This window comes from Tigriopus californicus, chromosome 8, assembly GCF_007210705.1.
Source record: "Tigriopus californicus strain San Diego chromosome 8, Tcal_SD_v2.1, whole genome shotgun sequence".
NCBI classification, from domain to species: domain Eukaryota; kingdom Metazoa; phylum Arthropoda; class Copepoda; order Harpacticoida; family Harpacticidae; genus Tigriopus; species Tigriopus californicus.
Genome location: NC_081447.1, coordinates 2,015 through 9,670, shown reverse-complemented (window position 1 = coordinate 9,670; position 7,656 = coordinate 2,015). Strand labels below are relative to the sequence as shown.

At 44.1% G+C, this 7,656-nt stretch overlaps 1 long non-coding RNA gene across 1 annotated transcript; it reads left to right on the top strand.

Annotated features, from left to right (window-relative positions):
- The first annotated feature begins 835 nt into the window (after nt 1-835).
- Nucleotides 836-6,918, top strand: LOC131885058 (uncharacterized). The gene is made up of 3 exons (XR_009373786.1): nt 836-1,182; nt 2,575-2,666; nt 6,337-6,918. It is a non-coding gene; the product is annotated as an uncharacterized LOC131885058 (long non-coding RNA).
- Nucleotides 6,919-7,656: the final 738 nt, after the last annotated feature.

Sequence of the window (7,656 nt, the reverse complement as noted above, 5' to 3'; positions counted from 1 at the left end):
ATTCCAGATCAACCCTACATTCAAGGTCTAGCTCGGTCTGCCAACTTAAATTCGTTGGTAGACCAAATGTCATATCAAGATTGAAAGGTAATAAATAGACGAATTATAACCTTTGATTTTAATAGTACTGGGGATTACATTCCCTGTAGCGGTTAGAAAAGCCCGTGAAAAACCAAACCAAAAAAAACCGACAATGATATGAATAAGGTGGCAAGCGAGACGTCAAATGTGTAAATAAGAAATCCAAGTTCAATTGTGGGGGCCGCAAGAGCTCTCAAATGTGTTGGTGCCTTCATTATAGTTAGGGTTAAGAATAATATTTATTGACTTTGGTCAAAACATTTCTTTTTTAGTTATAAAAATTGGCCAAAATAAGTTCCGAAAACGTGTAAATAGGCTATAAAAAGGCTAAAAAAGTTTTTCATTGTTGATTCTTCAAGTATATATGCGTTTTCAAGGTGAAAAGTACTTGATTAATGTTTACCACGATCTTCTTGCTCTTTTGGCTCAGAAATATAATTTTGCCTTAAATTTCTATAGCTTCTCATATTCATGACTTCGCAGTGAAAATCTTATTTTGGAGTATCCTGAAAGTAGGGTCTAGGAGATATTAGATTAATGGTCTCTACTACAATACCATAATTGTTTAATTGTGTAAAGTTGAACAAAAAGTAAAATACCCCTTCAGTAGCCTGCCAATGCCAATCAAGACACGCATTTTTAGGACAAGGTGTTCAAAATAAAGGAATTCATTAAAATACGAAGCAAAACAGATACGAGATGAATACAGATGTTTCTAGGCTTACCTTAGTTTTCGAGACTGTGTAATTGGAGGGATGCAATCGCCTCTAGGTTATAATTCGGTTATGACAGTTTCTCTTAAGGAAAACTTGGGGTTCAATGTTGTTGTGTGATGGAAATAAAAGCTTGAATGCTAAAGACCCAACGAACAACGAGTGTTTATTTTTCTAAGAGCAAGAGAAGATTGCGTGTTTACGTCTTCCGAATAAAACCAAATCCTTCCGTTATTGTATAATGTAGAAAAAAGGAAGCAACCATAATGCATAACCCATCTTCCAGGCCACGATATGATGCCAAGGATATTGGGAGCGGGGTATTATTAGCAACTGCCGTTCGCAAGCGCAAATACTCGTCATCTATCCCACTGTAAATGATGGAAAGGTGAGGGTCATTCTCCTGAATGGCACAAATTGGAATCTCACAAGTCTCATCCGGTGGGAAATACGGGGCACGACTCAATGCATCGGCAATAGCATGTTCCTTGCCGGCTGACCACTGGACTTCAAATGTGTAAGGCAGTAGTCGCTCTCGAATTTGCTGAAGGCAATCACTGGCAACTGCAGGCAATTGGCGCATAAAAACCCCAAGCAATGGACGATGATCCGTGACAACGTAAAATATTGAGATTCCCTTGAGGTAGTGGCCGCACTTCATAACGGCCCAAAGCACTGCCGATGTCTCAAGTTCCACCGTTGCATAGCTCTTTTGGGGGGCAGAGAGGGAGCATGATCCACATTGGATAAGACTCGGGCGTCCATATTCATTCCTTTGGATCAGAGCTCCAAGGCAATGGAGGCGGGAGGCAACAGTGAGAAGTTCCGTTTGCAAATCAGGATTAAATGGCTTGACCAGGGAAGAAGAACACAATAGTTTTTTGGCCACAGAAATTTCAATTTCAAGTTCAGGGAGCCAAACGAAGGCCATGCCCTTCTTCAGGAGCTCGCGCATCCCAACAGTTGCATGAGCCAAGTCCGGAAGAAACGATCCAAGCTGGTTGGCTAATCCCAAGAAGGATCTGAGCTCAGATATGCATGTTGGAGAGGGGAAATTGCGCAAGGTCTCCACTTTAGACGGATCTGGCTTGATTCCCTCGTTGCTCAAAATAAATCCAGCATAGGAAATCTCCTGACCAATTTGCATTTTATCAAGACTCAACTTGATGCCCGCCTTTCTGCAACGTTCAAGCACTAATTCAAGGCAACTGAGCGCAAGATCAAGGGTGGGAGCTTGTATGGCCATATCATCAACGATTTTCAACAACCAATTGCCCAAACCCGCGACTCCTTGATCCGTCGGGACATTGAATTCGTCTGAACTTGAATTCAGGCCCATGGGTGCTACCGTGTAGCGCCATTTGCCAGATGGCAACAAGATTGCCGTGGGAAGGGAGCTATCCTCATACAGTGGCACCTGGATTTAGCCATGCACCACGTCAAGTTAGATGAACCAGTGGCTATTCGATTGTACCTTGTTCATTAGATCGTTGGCCGAGTAAAATGGATGAATGGGTCGCTTTACAGCTTTGTTTAGTTCGTGGTAATCAGTTACAAGGCGGATCTTTTTGCCGCCTGGTTTGCCAACGAAGTGTGCCGGTCTAGTCCATTCGGTTGGGACAATGCATGGCACAATGACTCTAGCAGCAACCAATTCTTGGATCAACTTATCCGCCATCTTTTGGAACTGGAACTGTGTCATCCGTGCAGTGGTGACTAGACATCTGGGGATCTTCAATTTCTGATAATTTGTGGTATAAGGCCTCATCTTCTTTTACAGCTCGGAAGACATTGAACATGTTCCAATCGTCTGTGGTCATATTCTGGAGTTCGGCCTCACGACTGATCTTTTCCAAATTATTGATATACGTGGTAAGTGACATGTGTTTCGGCGTATTGTAGCGGAACCATTGTATTCTTCTTTTAAATGAGGGATATAGTTCCAGGAAATGAGCTTGAAGGGCCAGATAGCAATCAGTGATTGTGTCCTGGCTTGTTAACCTTGCCCCCACAGCCGTTAACAGTTCTAGCTGCATTCGACCAAGGAAAAGCCGTCGTCGTTCCGTCATTTCCAGTAGATCAGCATTGGATGCAACGTTATATGATTTGAACGCAATGATCCAGCTCCTCATTTCAGGAGGGGTTGCGGTTTCAGTCAACTCCACTGGGCGGAACTCTGAAACAATTGAGGGCTTGCGCTTCTCATTATGGTTAGTCACAGTTACAGGCCTGGACGCAAGTCTTAACGCCGTGCGGAGAGTAGCCGTTAGAATGTCCAAAGCTTTATCAATCTCTTCCTCAACCGATTCATCTACTTCAAACATCTCCGCATACTTGCCGTCAATGACACGGACTTGTTCTGTAAGGTCGGTGGCAGCCCGATATAAGAGCTCTCCTGGTTCAATTTCGCTCATAAGATCGGCCTCCCGGAGAAAGTTTTTTTCTCAGTTGGCCAATGGAACGGCGGAGAGTTTCCACTTTCTTCTCCTTTAAACTCATAATGACGTGCAGCGTGTGGGACTCCCTCTGTCTTGACTTCACTGGGCTTCACCCGACTTGGGTGTGGCGTCCTGCCTAGGTCACCAAGGTTGTGTCTACGGCACTAAGCTCTGATCATTGAGGGCGTGGTCCCGCCCGATACATATTGTCTTAATCAACTTGATCTGCAATATTCTTGGACATGTTCAAAGTGACTACTTTGAGCGGGCTTGGTATCAATACGTGGTAGGACATGGTCCGTTAACCGTTGGATACAGTTTTCCGTCCGAACTGTGCCATGTTGTGTAATGGAAATAAAAGATTGAATGCTAAAGACACAAACGAACAACAAGTGTTTATTTTTCTAAGAGCAAGAGAAGATTGCGTGTTTACGTCTTCCGAATAAAACCAAATCTTTCCGTAATTGTATAGTGTACAGTGCGTTCGAGCAAATCGTGGACAAAGTAGGTTGGTTTAAACATGTGTGACGCACGCAAGAACTATCAAGAGTACAAAAATAAGCTTTTTATCTACGAATAGGTTAGAGAATTTCCTTTAAAAAGAGGTGGGTCTCATTCACCTTCGACCTCAGGTTAATTAACTACACCTTGCCAAAGTTCAACCTCTTTTTGATGGTGTGCACGAAGTTGACGGTGTAGTCCTTGGTGAAGGAGGACATGTTTGAGATGATATTTGCAGCTAGTTTAGATCAGTTCCTAAGAGACTGATTGCCCTTAGTTTTTGCCAAATAGCCCCACGTTTGACTTCAGGAGGTTCATGATAGACTCAAAACGGCAGATCTTGGATTGGGGTGACTTTTTTTAAATATCACGCCAAAACTTTTACGCTTTTCTGCGGTTTCGTGATTGGACCATTTAGACCATTCAAAACGAAGCATTCTTTGTTTTGGAATTTTGTTGCTAATTCTTCTCAGTTCCGAGAAATGGAGGCGAGAAGGCAACGAGTTGCTGCTCTTCTGGAGGCCGACGTCAAGGTGTCAGCCATAATGGCCCAGGAGAAGTGCTCCAGGTCCTTCATCTACAAGGTCAAGGACCTCGTTGAGGCTGGGGACAGCCTCGGGAGGAAGACGGGTTCCGGAGGATCCAATAAGAAGCGGACTGGGACCAAATTGGCCGAGATCAAGGCCAAAATCGAGAAGAAGCCGGACATCTCCCTGGTCGACCTCGGGAAGGTCGCCAACGTCTCCAAGACGACGGCTTCCGCGGCCGTGAAGGACCTCGGCCTCAAGAGTTATGTCAGGAGACATCGTCAGCTGATCACGACGGCGTCAAAGGCCACCAGGGTCATAAAAGGAAAAAAGTTGTTGGCCTGGATGAAGAAGAATCCGCGCGTTGTTTGTGTGTTTTTGGACGAAAAGTTTTGGACCGTGGACCAGGCCAGGAATGCGCAAAATGACCGCTGGTTGGCCACCACCCCTGGAGAGGTCCCTCATATAAATAGGACCAAGCACCCGGCCGGAGCCATGATGCTGGGGGTCGTGGCGAGCGACGGGAAGTCCATGCCCCCCTACTGGTTCCCCAAGGGCCTGAAGATCAACACGGAGGAGTACCTGAAGGTCATGAGGAAGGTGGTGAAGCCTTGGCTGGATGTCACATACCCCCTGGGCAACTACGTGTGGCAGCAGGACTCCGCCCCCGCCCACAAGGCCAAGAAGACTCAGAATTGGTGCCAAGACAATTTAGCCGCCTCCTGGTCGTGGGCAATGTGGCCGCCTTCCTCCCCAGACTGTTCACCCTTAGACTACGGGATCTAGGGCAATGTGGAGAGAAAAGCGTGCCGCACCCCACACAACAGCGTGGAATCTCTGAAGGCCTCTGTCAATGAGGTATGGGCCGACATGTCTGAAGACTTCGTCATCAAGGTCTGCGCCAGCTTCAGGCCCAGGATCGCGGCCATGGTGGAGACAGGCGGGGAGCATTTTGAAATCTAGTCGTATGAGCCAATTTCTGTGACGAATAAAATTTTTGCTGTTCTACTCCTTATGGATCTTGCGCAAGTCGCACCTGTTTGTTACGCACTGATTTGTCCACGATTTGCTCGAACGCACTGTAGAAAAAAGGAAGCAACGATAACGTATAGGGCTAGTCAAGTAAACGCGTTCATGGACAACTGACGTTATTCGATGGAGCAAACTCAAAGACAACATGCCCAGCCAAACCGCACTGTGCATGCATTGGATTTTGACATTTTTTCCATTTTACATGCTTGTCTAAGCATATAGCATTGTGGTATTGAGTCAATTTGATAGTGCGTTCACTGATTAACACCAAACATGCTTATTTAGTAGGGGTTTGTAATACACCTCGCTCAAAATCACTTGATTATTAAAAATTCAATGAGCGAATGGTACGAGTTGACTGTGATGTTTGTCTTAGTTCTCTCTCCCCAAAATCAGGGTGCCGGACCACATTTTTCCTTGAATTGCCTTTACTTGACATCCCCTATAACCTAACAAATGTCGAACAAATATCTGAGCGGGGGCAACCTTTGCGACTCAAGGACACCTCTGCTTACTACTTGGAGGTCGGCAGCTTCGAAAAATTCATCATTTTCCAAGGGTGACTGATTTTGCTTTTGCCCAATAGGCACCTTTAAGCTACAGCTGACTGATGACGTCATCTTAAAAAGGAAAGGTAAAGAAATCTCCTGGGCGGTCACTTTTCCAGGGCTACTAAGACTATTGAACACATTTAGCATTCATTCCTCCAAAATTTCAATGGACAATGTCGCCTAAGCCAGGTAGTCCTTACTATTTAGTGGTTTTGGGCCGTCGTGATCAAAACTCCAAAGAATAATCCACGATGGAATCTATGGATTGAAGCTGTTCTGCGATCACACTCAACGTTCAAGAGTTCTGGAAGGATGGATGAATCGCATCCACGGGAGTCTCTTACAATCAGTGGACTCGGGATAATTTTATTCAGAGGCCATTGCAGTGGCCAACTCATATTAAAGATGATGTTCACCCACCCTTTTAGCCGTCCGCTTTTCCGGATTGGCCGAGGATCAGGATCCCTTTCACAAATTACAATTTGTTTTCCAGAGCAGACGCTCTACCTCAACGGCAGTTACTCTCCTCCATGAAATTGTCAAATCTAACATCAAAGAAAGAGTGCAATTACGGATGCTTTGTGGATCTTTCCACAAGCACCATCAACCCAACTTTCCTCCACCCACCATCTCAAGTCATCAATAGTCAAAGCTGGGGCCAGGATCGAAAACATTCAATTGACTACCCATCAAGAATCTTCCCTCTCCAATAGTTCTTCAACTCTTCCGGACCTACATCAACCCAATTTTCCTCTACTGCTTTCCAACTCCTCCCAATCCGCCCTCAAATCCGCCGATTTTTCTTAGCTCGTGAAGGATCAGATTTGATGAAGACGCGCAAATTAGAAAATGGGCCTTTTTTGGAATTAAATGTCAAATCTCGGACACGTTACCATTCATTTTTATGCGTTCTGCTTGTTTATGGACACTTATGTCTGAAACATTCTTGACCAATGAGTGCGTTTAAAAAACTTTTTTCCTAGCATGGTTCCAAATTATTAGTCAATTATTAAACCCTTCTGTTATCATCAATTCGATGTTTGAGTAGTACGAACAATAAACAATTCTAGTCATATTTAGTGTGATATCACATTCTAGTCAGGTATTTTATCGTTCTCACCATTTAATCAAATTTTCTGATATCGATTTCTACCTGCAAGTGCCCATCTGCTTGTATTCATGTGGAAAGGTGCATTAAACAAATTCAGCATTTCAAGATACTCGATTTCATCCCGCGAAACCTTTTGCAACATAATGACATAACGGTTCAGCTTGCTCAAATATTTGCATAAAATACAAGATTCGAGTCTGATTAATAATGGTTGACAATAAGCATTAACCCAAGATTCCAGTCAAGATGGAGGACGACTGTCCCAAGAATCTCCGTCGATTTGATTAAGCTCTTAATATGTTATTATAGGAAATGAGATGTGACAGGTGACCGCCCAAGGACGAATCAAAATGGAGGTTTCGCGACCATTTTTCTCAGAAGGTTGAGTTTGACATCAGCTTAAAGGTCCCTATTCTTCATTGTTCAAACGACGGCTGTTACTCCAACAATTGTTGAGTGGATTTTCAAACTGGGTTACGTCGATACAAAACCTACATACTATTGATGGAACACTCCAATCTCTTTCTAATCACACTTGCCCATCTTTTTGATCTTAGACTCGCCCAATGTTGGTACCAACAATCACAAGGCGGAAAACAATCTGCCCAATATTAGGAATAAACAACTAGAACCGAAATTAGGAGGCTTCTTCGTATGCTTCAAGAGTTTAGACACTTGTTTTAATAATTTGTTCACAATGCT